The 15,696-nt window shown below is 40.0% G+C and overlaps 1 protein-coding gene across 1 annotated transcript in view; it reads left to right on the forward strand.

Moving 5' to 3' along the window:
• The window catches only part of Trmt11 (tRNA methyltransferase 11), a 197,588-nt gene extending 183,794 nt beyond the window's left edge, over positions 1-13,794 (forward strand). The window contains exon 14 of the mRNA XM_087578833.1: positions 13,532-13,794. The gene's annotated coding sequence lies outside the window, so the exon portion shown is untranslated. The remainder of the gene's footprint in view (positions 1-13,531) is intronic.
• Positions 13,795-15,696: the final 1,902 nt, after the last annotated feature.

The following is a 15,696-nucleotide window of genomic DNA, read 5'->3' on the forward strand; positions in this document are numbered from 1 at the left end:
AGTTCCACTGTAAGTCTACTAAGTGTTCCAGAGCCAACACCCATAAGTATATAGAGGGTAGCGGGATAGGGGAAGGGTCTGAAGGGACATGGAGGGAAAGGGAGAAAGACAAGAGTAAAAGAAGGGACGGAGGACTCACAGGAAAACTTTACCTCAGCTGGACTTGGTGGTAAAGGTGAATGCTTTTCCTCACATGAAAGTTAAAGTGAATGGATCTTCTAATTCTAGGCCAGCCAGAATTACATAGTAAGATCTTGTCTCAAAAAAGAAAAATAAAAGGAAACAAAACCAAATAAATGAAAGTCAAACTTAGTGGCAAACCACTCTACTTCTAGCAACAGAGAGGCTGTAATGTATTCATTGATAGGAAAGCTGTTTTATTAATGTGAACTTTATAGTTAGTTTATTATCTCAATATTAGAATGCTTGTAAAGTTAGAGGAAGGATTTGGTTTATATTTAAGTATGTATATTTGTAAATGTTGTAATCTTTGACCATAATATCTTAAATTTCACCTACCAGATTCTAAAAACTCTAATACAGCTGTTTCCATCATTTTTACTCATCAAACAATAAAATACGTCAACAAGGCTCATTTATCCCTTTGCTTTCCTGATTCTGTTCTTTGGTTAAGTAATAATTCAGACTGTGACTGCATGAAAGTGGTCCAGTAAATGTAGAATTAGTTAAAATGATTGATCCTCTTATTTTGCTCTCAGGCTATAAATATAAAGATATGGATGCAATTTTCTTTAGTTAGCACCATCAATCTTGAATAGTCTTTGAGAAATAGTCATTTAATCTCATTTACCCATTACATGTATTTTGATGAAGACTGTCCACAATACCATTTCTAACGGTTGTGTTTTAAGATGCAAATTTTACTTTGATATATTGATGAATTCAAATTTTATGTTAGATATTCTGGTAAACCTTTGAATGAACGCTAACAACTTCTGAAGCGATTTTCTAAAATGTTGGGCAGATGCTTACCATTGGCAAATAATGATAATTTTGTCTCTTTATTCCTGATTTTTGTATCTATTAGGGTTTTTGGTTTAATATATGGTACTGTTAAATAAGTACTGGTAAGCAATAACCCTACCTAGTAATAGCCCCTGTATAACTATACTTCTTATTTCATCCATTAGAGATGCTCTTTACATATTTTTATGAATGGTACTTTATTAAGTTAGATTCTTGTGTCTACTTTCCTAACATTAAGAAAGCGAATCTTAAAATTTACACACTATCTTTACATTATTTAGATTTTGCTTTTTCTCATTTGTACACAGAAAGTTGATAGATTTTTTCGCTGTTGAGCTATCCTTGTATTCTTGGGATACACCCATTGGGTTCTAATGCATAGTTTTTAAAAACTACATCCCCCAGGTCTGCTTTGCTAGTATTGAATTTATTGGTATATATTTTATATGTTAATGTTATTGGTTCGTAATTTATTTCTGTGCTGCTTTTTCTTATTTGCTATCAGTTCTGTATTTCTTTTAAAAAGGCTGGATGATTTATCATATTTTTCATTTTTTGCAAACATTTATGTTCAGGTGGTATGGTTCGATGGGTAAAGTTGCTCACCACCAGCGTGATGACCTCAGTTTGATTTCTGGAATCTACATGGTAACCCTGCAAGTTGTCCTCTTATTGCATTCTGTTACACATATTCACCTCTCCCCAAACACAGACTCACACATATATACACAGACACACACACACCTACACACAGAGAGACATATACAGACAGACACAGATGCACCGGCACACATACATACCTACATACAAACACACATAAACACACGAACACATACACATGCACACACACTTGTATGGGTAACATGAGAATTTTCTGTTTCTTAGGATAGGATAAATTCAGAAGTAGTCTGGACTCTTGTCATCTATTTAGATTACAGAAAATGTCCTTAGCATAAGCTGTATGCTTTCATGAGAGTTTTCTTTTATATATAAATAATTAGAATTAAATTTGAGGTTTTGGCTATTGCCTAATAATTTAAATCAATTAGCAGGGAAAAACATAAGCCAAAATATTTAGCTAAGAGAAAAATGAACAACCACTTTTTACACCCCTTAGCTGTTGTTAATTATACTTTTAATTAAGATAACCAACCAAGAAAGTCAAGTAGCCAGCATTATTTGTGCTTTCACTTACACGCTAAATCATTGTTTTGTAGTGACTTTGTGTGAGCAGCAAGTCTGAAACACTGTGTGTGTGTATGTATATATATATCTATATCTATATATCTATATCTATATCTACTGCTCCTGACTGAGCCGATGTTGAATTGTTAGAAAGAGTTGCGCTCCCACCTATGAAGCCTGGAAATTCAGAGAACAGGAAATGAAATCAAGAAGCCAAAGAAACTATTCTTTTGTGTTCAGGGTATGTCATTAGCAATAGAAATGGATCATTTGGACAAGCAGATATATAACATGTATTTAACATTAGGTTAGCAACACACACACACACACACACACACACACACACACACAGCCTCTACACATAGTAAGAAAAACCATTTCTATCTTAAGAAGTTACATAACTGTCACCCACCCCCCCAACCCTCCATAGCATGGATTTTCCTCTGACACTGCCTCAACTATTCTCACATTGTCTTGCTGTTCTAAAATGTCAGGTCTAACACACAGATTCACTGGTTAGAGAGGTTTAATATTCTTTCTCAACTGCTCAAGAAAATCAAAGTGAGGCTGGGGAGATGGCTCAGCAGGTAATGGTGTTTGCATGAATGCTGACAGCATGAATGAGATCACTGGATTCTACCAAGTCCTACAAGATGTCCTCTGGCTTTCACACATTCAACACGCCATATACCCGTGAGAAAACCGCACGCTCGAACCCAACCTTTATGCTGTTGTGGTTGTTGGTGTTCTTTTTTTCTTGTGCTAAGCTTTTTATAAGTCATTTAACTCTAAACTCCTGTAAAGGAAGGAGATGATCCACAGAAAGAACAAAGGTACATTGGAGATAGAGGAGCAGGGCTTAGCAAAATGATATTGTTATTAATGAACAAGGAGCAGGCTTCTCAGCCCAGCTATGACACATCTTTGAAAGAGGCTTCCACCAGAAGGCTGCCTGTGTTGTGGATCTTCTTACATTTGTGTTTGATTGTGTTGGTATTAAGGTTTTATTTCTGACCACCAAAACCATCTGTCTTATTTTTAAATCGGTGGGTGGGGTTTTCTAAGACTAAATATGAATCTTATGCGGCAGACTTAGTTTGCAGATAGGACTAGCGTGACCTAGGAGCAAGAACAAGGATTTTAAGTCAGAACATTAATCTCAGACCTCTAGCTCTGCACATTTCACTAGGAAAAAGGTTGGTAAAGCTATGAAAATTTGAAGTCCATGAAGATAGTGATATGTATCTTATAGGGCTATAGTCCAGCCAAGTGTGATGTACTTTGTAAAGTATTAGCAAGGTTCTGGGTATATAATACCTTCAGTACTGGCTTGCTTCTCTTGATCTTAATAGCCAAATCAACAGCTAGGGAAGGAGAAGCATGTTCTGGTCCAGGTTCTGTTTTTTAAAAAGCACTTAGAGTAGTTTTTATAATGGTTCTTTTTATTCTGTTTTAATGTGCTTATATATGTCAGAATGTATATGCAAGTACACGTGTATGTGTATGCACTTGGAGGTCCAAGGCTGAGAGTCACCTTATTCAGCATCTCTTTTCTTTTTTTTTTTTTTTTTTTTTTTTTATTAACTTGAGTATTTCTTATATACATTTCGAGTGTTATTCCCTTTCCCGGTTTCCGGGCAAACATCCCCCTCCCCCCTCCCCTTCCTTATGGGTGTTCCCCTCCCAACCCTCCCCCCATTGCCGCCCTCCCCTCATAGACTAGTTCACTGGGGGTTCAGTCTTAGCAGGACCCAGGGCTTCCCCTTCCACTGGTGCTCTTACTAGGATATTCATTGCTACCTATGGGGTCAGTGTCCAGGGTCAGTCCATGTATAGTCTTTAGGTAGTGGCTTAGTCCCTGGAAGCTCTGGTTGCTTGGCATTGTTGTACTTTTGGGGTCTCGAGCCCCTTCAAGCTCTTCCAGTTCTTTCTCTGATTCCTTCAACAGGGGACCTATTCTCAGTTCAGTGGTTTGCTGCTGGCATTCGCCTCTGTATTTGCTGTATTCTGGCTGTGTCTCTCAGGAGCGATCTACATCCGGCTCCTGTCGGTCTGCACTTCTTTGCTTCATCCATCTTGTCTAATTGGGTGGCTGTATATGTATGGGCCACATGTGGGGCAGGCTCTGAATGGGTGTTCCTTCAGTCTCTGTTTTAATCTTTGCCTCTCCCTTCCCTGCCAAGGGTATTCTTTTTCCTCATTTAAAGAAGGAGTGAAGCATTCACATTTTGATCATCCGTCTTGAGTTTCGTTTGTTCTAGGGATCTAGGGTAATTCAAGCATTTGGGCTAATAGCCACTTATCAATGAGTGCATACCATACATGTCTTTCTGTGATTGGGTTAGCTCACTCAGGATGATATTTTCCAGTTCCAACCATTTGCCTACGAATTTCATAAACGCGTTGTTTTTGATAGCTGAGTAATATTCCATTGTGTAGATGTACCACATTTTCTGTATCCATTCCTCTGTTGAAGGGCATCTGGGTTCTTTCCATTTTCTGGCTATTATAAATAAGGCTGCGATGAACATAGTGGAGCACGTGTCTCTTTTATATGTTGAGGCATCTTTTGGGTATATGCCCAAGAGAGGTATAGCTGGATCCTCAGGCAGTTCAATGTCCAATTTTCTGAGGAACCTCCAGACTGATTTCCAGAATGGTTTTACCAGTCTGCAATCCCACCAACAATGGAGGAGTGTTCCTCTTTCTCCACATCCTCGCCAGCATCTGCTGTCACCTGAGTTTTTGATCTTAGCCAATCGCACTGGTGTGAGGTGAAATATCAGGGTTCTTTTGATTTGCATTTCCCTTATGACTAAAGATGTTGAACATTTCTTTAGGTGTTTCTCAGCCATTCGGCATTCCTCAGCTGTGAATTCTTTGTTTAGCTCTGAACCCCATTTTTTAATAGGGTTATTTGTTTCCCTGCGGTCTAACTTCTTGAGTTCTTTGTATATTTTGGATATAAGGCCTCTATCTGTTGTAGGATTGGTAAAGATCTTTTCCCAATCTGTTGGTTGCCGTTTTGTCCTAACCACAGTGTCCTTTGCCTTACAGAAGCTTTGCAGTTTTATGAGATCCCATTTGTCGATTCTTGATCTTAGAGCATAAGCCATTGGTGTTTTGTTCAGGAAATTTTTTCCAGTGCCCATGTGTTCCAGATGCTTCCCTAGTTTTTCTTCTATTAGTTTGAGTGTGTCTGGTTTGATGTGGAGGTCCTTGATCCACTTGGACTTAAGCTTTGTACAGGGTGATAAGGATGGATCGATCTGCATTCTTCTACATGTTGCCCTCCAGTTGAACCAGCACCATTTGCTGAAAATGCTATCTTTTTTCCATTTGATGGTTTTGGCTCCTTTGTCAAAAATCAAGTGACCATAGGTGTGTGGGTTCATTTCTGGGTCTTCAATTCTATTCCATTGGTCTATCTGTCTGTCTCTGTACCAATACCATGCAGTTTTTATCACTATTGCTCTGTAATACTGCTTGAGTTCAGGGATAGTGATTCCCCCTGAAGTCCTTTTATTGTTGAGGATAGCTTTAGCTATCCTGGGTTTTTTGTTATTCCAGATGAATTTGCAAATTGTTCTGTCTAACTCTTTGAAGAATTGGATTGGTATTTTGATGGGGATTGCATTGAATCTGTAGATTGCTTTTGGTAAAATGGCCATTTTTACTATATTAATCCTGCCAATCCATGAGCATGGGAGATCTTTCCATCTTCTGAGGTCTTCTTCAATTTCTTTCCTCAGTGTCTTGAAGTTCTTATTGTACAGATCTTTTACTTGCTTGGTTAAAGTCACACCGAGGTACTTTATATTATTTGGGTCTATTATGAAGGGTGTCGTTTCCCTAATTTCTTTCTCGGCTTGTTTCTCTTTTGTATAGAGGAAGGCAACTGATTTATTTGAGTTAATTTTATACCCAGCCACTTTGCTGAAGTTGTTTATCAGCTTTAGTAGTTCTCTGGTGGAACTTTTGGGATCACTTAAATATACTATCATGTCATCTGCAAATAGTGATATTTTGACTTCTTCTTTTCCGATCTGTATCCCTTTGATCTCCTTTTGTTGTCTGATTGCTCTGGCTAGAACTTCAAGAACTATATTGAATAAGTAGGGAGAGAGTGGGCAGCCTTGTCTAGTCCCTGATTTTAGTGGGATTGCTTCAAGTTTCTCTCCATTTAGTTTAATGTTAGCAACTGGTTTGCTGTATATGGCTTTTACTATGTTTAGGTATGGGCCTTGAATTCCTATTCTTTCCAGGACTTTTATCATGAAGGGGTGTTGAATTTTGTCAAATGCTTTCTCAGCATCTAATGAAATGATCATGTGGTTCTGTTCTTTCAGTTTGTTTATATAATGGATCACGTTGATGGTTTTCCGTATATTAAACCATCCCTGCATGCCTGGGATGAAGCCTACTTGATCATGATGGATGATTGTTTTGATGTGCTCTTGAATTCGGTTTGCCAGAATTTTATTGAGTATTTTTGCGTCGATATTCATAAGGGAAATTGGTCTGAAGTTCTCTTTCTTTGTTGTGTCTTTGTGTGGTTTAGGTATAAGAGTAATTGTGGCTTCGTAGAAGGAATTTGGTAGGGCTCCATCTGTTTCAATTTTGTGGAATAGTTTGGATAATATTGGTATGAGGTCTTCTATGAAGGTTTGATAGAATTCTGCACTAAACCCGTCTGGACCTGGGCTCTTTTTGGTTGGGAGACCTTTAATGACTGCTTCTATTTCCTTAGGAGTTATGGGGTTGTTTAACTGGTTTATCTGTTCCTGATTTAACTTCGATACCTGGTATCTGTCTAGGAAATTGTCCATTTCCTGAAGATTTTCAAATTTTGTTGAATATAGGTTTTTATAGTAAGATCTGATGATTTTTTGAATTTCCTCCGAATCTGTAGTTATGTCTCCCTTTTCATTTCTGATTTTGTTAATTTGGACACACTCTCTGTGTCCTCTCGTTAGTCTGGCTAAGGGTTTATCTATCTTGTTGATTTTCTCAAAGAACCAACTTTTGGTTCTGTTGATTCTTTCTATGGTCCTTTTTGTTTCTACTTGGTTGATTTCAGCTCTGAGTTTGATTATTTCCTGCCTTCTACTCCTCCTGGGTGTATTTGCTTCTTTTTGTTCTAGAGCTTTTAGGTGTGCTGTCAAGCTGCTGACATATGCTCTTTCCTGTTTCTTTCTGCAGGCACTCAGCGCTATGAGTTTTCCTCTTAGCACAGCTTTCATTGTGTCCCATAAGTTTGAGTATGTTGTATCTTCATTTTCATTAAATTCTAAAAAGTTTTTAATTTCTTTCTTTATTTCTTGCTTGACCAGGTTATCATTGAGTAGAGCATTGTTCAATTTCCACGTATATGTGGGCATTCTTCCCTTATTTTTATTGAAGACCAGTTTTAGGCCGTGGTGGTCCGATAGCACGCATGGGATTATTTCTATCTTTTTGTACCTGTTGAGGCCCGTTTTTTGACCAATTATATGGTCAATTTTGGAGAAAGTACCATGAGGAGCTGAGAAGAAGGTATATCCTTTTGCTTTAGGATAGAATGTTCTATAAATATCCGTTAAGTCCATTTGGCTCATGACTTCTCTTAGTCTGTCTACATCACTGTTTAATTTCTGTTTCCATGATCTGTCCATTGATGAGAGTGGGGTGTTGAAATCTCCCACTATTATTGTGTGAGGTGCAATGTGTGTTTTGAGCTTTAGTAAGGTTTCTTTTACGTATGTAGGTGCTCTTGTATTTGGGGCATAGATATTTAGGATTGAGAGTTCATCTTGGTTGATTTTTCCTTTGATGAATATGAAGTGTCCTTCCTTATCTATTTGATGACTTTTAGTTGGAAATTGATTTTATTTGATATTAGAATGGCTACTCCAGCTTGCTTCTTCTGACCATTTGCTTGGAAAGTTGTTTTCCAGCCTTTCACTCTGAGGTAGTGTCTGTCTTTGTCTCTGAGGTGTGTTTCCTGTAGGCAGCAGAATGCAGGGTCCTCGTTGCGTATCCAGTTTGTTAATCTATGTCTTTTTATTGGGGAGTTGAGGCCATTGATATTGAGAGATATTAAGGAATAGTGATTATTGCTTCCCGTTATATTCATATTTGGATGTGAGGTTATGTTTGTGTGCTTTCATTCTCTTTGTTTTGTTGCCAAGACGATTAGTTTCTTGCTTCTTCTAGGGTATAGCTTGCCTCCTTATGTTGGGCTTTACCATTTATTATCCTTTGTAGTGCTGGATTTGTAGAAAGATATTGTGTAAATTTGGTTTTGTCATGGAATATCTTGGTTTCTCCATCAATGTTAATTGAGAGTTTTGCTGGATACAGTAACCTGGGCTGGCATTTGTGTTCTCTTAGGGTCTGTATGACATCAGTCCAGGATCTTCTGGCCTTCATAGTTTCTGGCGAGAAGTCTGGTGTGATTCTGATAGGTCTCCCTTTATATGTTACTTGACCTTTTTCCCTTACTGCTTTTAATATTCTTTCTTTATTTTGTGCGTTTGGTGTTTTGACAATTATGTGACGGGAGGTGTTTCTTTTCTGGTCCAATCTATTTGGAGTTCTGTAGGCTTCTTGTATGTCTATGGGTATCTCTTTTTTTAGGTTAGGGAAGTTTTCTTCTATGATTTTGTTGAAGATATTTACTGGTCCTTTGAGCTGGGAGTCTTCACTCTCTTCTATACCTATTATCCTTAGGTTTGATCTTCTCATTGAGTCCTGGATTTCCTGTATGTTTTGGACCAGTAGCTTTTTCCGCTTTACATTATCTTTGACAGTTGAGTCAATGATTTCTATGGAATCTTCTGCTCCTGAGATTCTCTCTTCCATCTCTTGTATTCTGTTGGTGAAGCTTGTATCTACAGCTCCTTGTCTCTTCTTTTGGTTTTCTATATCCAGGGTTGTTTCCATGTGTTCTTTCTTGATTGCTTCTATTTCCATTTTTAATTCCTTCAACTGTTTGATTGTGTTTTCCTGGAATTCTTTCAGGGATTTTTGCGATTCCTCTCTGTAGGCTTTTACTTGTTTATTAATGTTTTCCTTTGCTTCCCTAAGTGTGTTCATGTCTTTCTTGAAGTCCTCCAGCATCATGATCAAATATGATTTTGAAACTAGATCTTGCTTTTCTGGTGTGTTTGGATATTCCATGTTTGTTTTGGTGGGAGAATTGGGCTCCGATGATGGCATGTAGTCTTGGTTTCTGTTGCTTGGGTTCCTGCGCTTGCCTCTCGCCATCAGATTATCTCTAGTGTTACTTTGTTCTGCTGTTTCTGACAGTGGCTAGACTGTCCTATAAGCCTGTGTGTCAGGAGTGCTGTAGACCTGTTTTCCTCTCTTTCAGTCAGTTATGGGGACAGAGTGTTCTGCTTTCGGGCGTGTGGTTTTTCCTCTCTACAGGTCTTCAGCTGTTCCTGTGGGCCTGTGTCTTGAGTTCACCAGGCAGCTTTCTTGCAGCAGAAAAGTTGGTCTTACCTGTGGTCCCGAGGCTCAAGTTCGCTCGTGGGGTGCTGCCCACGGGCTCTCTGCAGCGGCAGCAACCAGGAAGAGCTGTGCCGCCCCTTCCGGGAGCTTCAGTGCACCAGGGTTCCAGATGGTCTTTGGCTTTTTCCTCTGGCGTCCGAGATGTGTGTGCAGGGAGCAGTCTCTTCTGGTTTCCCAGGCTTGTCCGCCTCTCTGAAGGTTTAGCTCTCCCTCCCACGGGATTTGGGTGCAGAGAACTGTTTATCCGGTCTGTTTCCTTCAGGGTCCGGCGGGGTCCTGCCGCTCCTGGGTCCTCCCCCACGGGAGCCCAGAGGCCTTATACAGTTTCCTCTTGGGCCAGGGATGTGGGCAGGGGTGAGCAGTGTTGGTGGTTCTTCCGCTCTGCAGCCTCAGGAGTGCCCACCTGACCAGGCGGTTGGGTTTCTCTCTCACCGGGTCTCTCGACCTGCAGTTCTGGACTCTCTCCGCGAGCGGAGGCTCTCCTCGGAGCCGGCGATGTTGAGGCGTTTTTTCCGGGTTTCGGCACCAAATATCCCGCGCTATTGTCTCACCAGCAAGAACACACGCGGACACCAGGATCCTTCTGCAGCAAAGCGTTTATTACATCTTGAAAAAGAGAGCCAGCATCTCTTTTCTAATCCCACAGTTTGCCAGTCATGCTGAATTCTGGTTTTCTCAGTACTAGAATTACATGTGGGCTCTCAGCGTTATTTGGCTTTTATGTAGGTTCAGGGAGTTTGTACTCTGATCGTCAGCAGTTGTAGTATTTTCACCATCGAGCCATTTCCAGCACCAGGGCTCAGTTTTCCTAGCTGTGGAATGGAAAGTATTGGCCAATTGAAATATCTGTCCTGGAGAACTGTATGGCTATCCAATGAGAAAAGAATGTACCTCAAAAACTACGTGGGACAAAAAGGAAATATAAGATGGGTGGCTGTTTTAAGAAGATATTAATTTAGGCACTAATGTATATTTTTTTCTTAAAAACAGGATAAGTAGATTTTCAGGAAATGATTCTTAACATTTCCCAATAGATCTCTGTCACTTTTCTCCCGTGCTTCTTGCTCATCTTATTATGTCTCTGTGGAAATGGATTCTGAAAAGGAATGTTTTTCTGAGTACTAACATTTGTTCTTTTACAAATATAATCACGTATCATTGGAAAATCCCTAGCTTCCTAAGAAATAAGGAAGGTCTGTTGGAACCTTCTAGAAAATACATCCACATAATGACAGAGACAAGATTGAGGTCTATTTGTAATGAAAATGAGTGGAAATTTTTAGGTTTAAAGGAAAATGAAATTATTTACCAAGATTAAATGATAACAGCATTGTTAGAAGTTATTTTTTTTAAAGACAAATACCTGTCTTTTTAAAAATTCAATTTAGCAAAGTAAATTTACTTGAGTGGTAAATTTTCTCTTTGTTTATTTATTTATTTTTTTGTGATATTGGTTGCAGATCTTGAAAAAGCCTCACTTACCCCTGTTATTGTTGTTCTCTTTCTGACAGTAGAATGCATTTACTAATGCAGAAGACACATGCTGACTCACTGACCATAAGAAACACTTTGCATCCTTGCAAAGTATACTAGTCCTCTGCCCCCAATTCAATTATATTTAAAAGTTTTAGAAATTCCAGCATGTTTCTCATAAACCTTGATTTTATCTTCCCGCTTTTGAAAGTGGAATAACTCATGCCATTACTTTATGTAATTAGTTGTCCTTAGTTGCACACATAAGCTTTATGTTGGTAAATCTGGAGGAGTGTTGAGAAGACCTTGGGAGTTAGTATCTAGGCGCTAGGGTGGGGTCATGAGACTTGCCATGATCTGAGCTGCAAAACAGGATCTAGACAGAGGAAGGACAGCAGCGTACCAGTTACAGCACCAGAGCGATTGAGGTAGACAGAAAGTAATTAGTTTTTAATGATCTTTTGGAAGTCACACGGAGAGATTGATTTCTGTTTTGATCTTGCTTGAATTAATAGCTCCCTTTGAGTGTCCAGTCCCACTCCAGCGTCCATTGTCTCTCCATTTCACGGTCTGGCGCTCCCACAGTTTTTCGTCTTCCTTGGGCTATTGTTCCATTTTGTAAGGCTCTGCCCAGTGTTTTTGTGTTTCTTCGGCTTTAAACACAGTGGTGGTGTTTTCTTTTCATTTCTATAGCTGTTTCCTGTTGGGAATTCCACAGGGCTATTATCATTTCCACAGACTAACATCCAAATAGGTTCTTAATGAATTCACCGCACATGAAACCAGGCCCTGTTCTCTGTGAAGAAGGGGTTTAGCACTGTCTTGTAGCCCAGTCTCCTCCTGTCTCTTTTGAGTTGCCTTGAGATGGGGCTATGAAGAGTGAGGGAGATATTTAGAACCGACTAAGGAGGCTTTGGGGAGACAGTTTTGTGGACAAAGCTGCTGTTAATATTAAAAAAACTTTTCCAGTAAAGTAAATCCTTCTATTTGCTTCTTTTGCTTCGCAATGACATTATGATCCATTTTGCTTCTGTGGTCACCAACTCCTGACACTACTACTCAGAGGTCTACATTCTTTTGGTCCACCTTCCTCTTGCCCTACACCACCCCCAAGGAAGGTATTAAAGGCACAATATCCATTCTTTTATTCTTTTCATCCAGTCAAGTTATGCATGTAATTAAAATTTCTTTTGAGAAGATGAAAAAAAGTAAATCAGGCCAATTCCCACTAATCATAGATTAATCAATCACGGTTTTTAAAGATTGCAGGAACAATTATGTCTCTGTAGTTTTGAGTCCTTTCAGGTGGCCATTAGAAGTAAATCCACGTGAACTGCAATCAGTTGGTGATGAAATAGGAAAGATTGAATGTGAAATTGAATTTCTAGAAAACAGAAATGAAATGTAGAAAGGAATGGCTTCTTCTGTGAATCTATAGAGTTTAGAACATGAACTAGATACCTATTATATTCACATGAATTCATATTTTAGATCTTGAGTAAATAATGGTGGGATACTGGATCTCTATATGCCCCGTAGTTCTCAACCTTCCTAAGACTGTAACCCTTTAATTTCTTCATATGATGACCCCTAATTATAAAATTATTTTCATTGCTACTTTATAACTGTAATTTTGCTGCCTTTATGAACCGTAATGTAAATATCTGATATGCAGGTGATTTTAGGCAACCCCTGTGCCCTAAGGTTAGTCCAGCCACTGAAGAATCATAACCCACGGGTAGAGAATCACTGCTCTAGCTTGTTCCCACACTGCCTTTCTTGTCTCAGAACAGAGGGAGCCAATCAGAAGGGTTGGGGGTAAGATGGAGAGAGGATGCTGGACTCACATTTGGGTGGAAGGCTTCAGTGAGAGAAAACCTGATGGGCTCTGGGATATTTATCGTCAGCATTCTATTTAGTACCTGACTCCCATTGGAGAAGAGACAAGTGAGTTCATCCTCGCTGTGGGCTTGGCTGCTGCATCTTACCTTCCTGGCCTCTTTCTGCCAGATGTCAAGATTCTAGAAGCAGGGACAAAGAGGGAATTTGAGGAGAATGTGCCCAGTGGTGGCAGACATTTTAGGGTTAGACCTGACCGAGTTTCTCCCCTGCCTTGGAGTATTTTCTCTGCTCCTTCGGTTTCCAGGGTGTGCTTTGTGTAGCTGCTGTTGAGTTTTAGTAGTCTTTTTTTTTTTTTTGATGATTCATTATATATTTATTGTTTGGCCAAAACACTACTCATCCGTCTTCATTTTTAAAGATATATATAGAATTTGTACAAGTTCTCACAGATAGAACTGTTGCAGGGTAATTATTATGTGCAGAATTTATCATAAAATCTGCAGCTAATAGGACAACATGACTAATTCAGAATTTGACTCTCTCTTTTCAGATTTAAAGCCTTCGCTGCTCTGTAGCCAAAAGGTGGATGCTGCAATGCGTCATGGGAAGATGGCTTATGGTTCAGATGAATTCACCATAATTCTGCAGAAACCTTACTCTTTAATCCTCTAATGACAATGTCGCTAAACAGAAGCCACTGCTACCATCATTAATACATCCACACATGACCAAGCTAAGAAATTCCATTTGGAAACTTTGCATCAGAAAATGTCAGTTCCACTGAATTTGAAGTGAGATTGCTATTTCATTGTTCTTATTGTTTTGTTTGGTTTGCTTTGTTTTGTTTTCTGAGACAAGGTTTCTCTCTATACTCCTGGCTATCCTGGAACTCTATCTGTAGACAAGGCTAGCCTCAAACTCAGAGATCTAGCTGCATCTGCTTCCTGAGTATTGGGATTAATGCATGTGCCACCGCAGACTGCCATTTTAACTGGTGATGCCTCAATCAAATTAAAGAATCTTTTTCTAGGCAGCTCAGAGAGAGCTAAAACAAACAAACAAAAAAAAATGAAACAGATGATGTCATATGTTTGCTTCAACTCCAAAGTGTAATGGAATCCATGAACAAACACTGAAACTAGAACCCGACCTCAAATCTTGTTGTGAAATACCTACAAGACCTCCAGTTATCTTACACTGCTGTTATTACAGTCCTAAAATGTAACATAATGCTTTTTAATATTTTATGAGATGCTGTGCCCTTGTATTTGGAGAAGAGAGGAGAGAGATTCACAAAAAGAAGCTATGGGGCTGGGGGTGTAACACAATGATAGAGCACTTACTTGGCACCCATGAAGCCCTGGGGTCCAGGCCAGTACCATAAAAAGTAAAATCACGCAACATAACATAAGCCCAGGTCTTGCTATGCAAACAGAACAGAAGACGCTACGGAAGAGCATAAACTCCCCCACACCCCAACCAGCACAGTCATAACACTAGGATGTGGAAGAGAGGGCTCCAGCCCCCAAGCTTCCCTCTCCACTGGTGGGGAGCCTTCTGCTTGGTTTGCCTAGATAGAAGACCTCGTCACACTGAGTTCTCTTGAGCGACATCCATAAGCAGAGACGCTAAAGAACACTAATTCCAAGGTCGAATTAGTTAAAACATAAGACCTGGGGATACAGCTCAGTTGTAGAACCCTTGCCTGCACCCCACCCCACCAAGGTTCCATCCTCAGCACTGGACGGGGAGCCAAATGGGATGTACTGTTCTTAGGGATTACTGGAGAGTAATTATACTATACTCTGTGAGTCCCTGAAGGAAACAATCATAGTGGTAAGTAGGTGGTTGGGTGTTTGGTTTTCTCTGTGTTCCCTCCATCTCTGTCTGTTTCTATCTATGTCTGTCTGTCTCCCTCTCTCTCTCCCTCTAGTCCTTTCTGTCTCTGCCTCTCTGTCTCTGTCTCTCTGTCTCTCTGTCTCTCTCTGTCTCTCTCTGTCTCTCTCTGTCTCTCTCTGTCTCTCTCTGTCTCTCTCTGTCTCTCTCTGTCTCTCTCTGTCTCTGTCTCTCTCTCTCTCTCTCTCTCTCTGGCTTTATCACTAGAGTTCTCTGAAAAGCACCTGTGTGGAGCAAGAGACTTGACACAGCACACAGCTCTCTGACTGCAAGCTGCCGTGTGGGCCTTCAGAAAATGCAGCATTCAATGTGGAAATCAGGTGGGATGTCTGTGGGACAAGAGCAAGAAGTGGCCTCCTGTTAGGAAGGCAAGAAGTGGCCATTTCCCACCAGAGAAACCCTGAACCAAGCCAATTGCCATGCCAGACTTTGAAGTCTGACCCACCAGAGGCAAAATCCAACTGTGCTTCTCTCCCAGCTGTAGGACCTTTGTCATTTGCTGGGCAGATCCCTCTGTTGCAATGACTTAAATAAGATGATGCTCAAGCTGAGTGGTGGTGATTGCTGATGCTGGTGCACACCTTTAATGCCAGCACTCGGGAGGCAGAGGCAAGCACATCTTTTGAGTTCAAGGCCAGCCTGGCCTCTGAAGAGACTTCCAGGGCACCCAGGGTCACAGTGAGAAATCCTTATTTTTTTTTCTTTTTAAAGATTAATTTATTTTTCATTTATATGAGTACACTGCAGCTGTCTTCAGACACACCAGAAGAGGGCATGGGATCCCATTACAGATGGTTGTGAACTCAGGACCTCTGGAAG

The sequence above is a fragment of the Rattus norvegicus genome, chromosome 1 (genome assembly GCF_021556685.1).
Source record: "Rattus norvegicus strain SHRSP/BbbUtx chromosome 1, alternate assembly SHRSP_T2T, whole genome shotgun sequence".
Taxonomy (NCBI): Eukaryota; Metazoa; Chordata; class Mammalia; order Rodentia; family Muridae; genus Rattus; species Rattus norvegicus.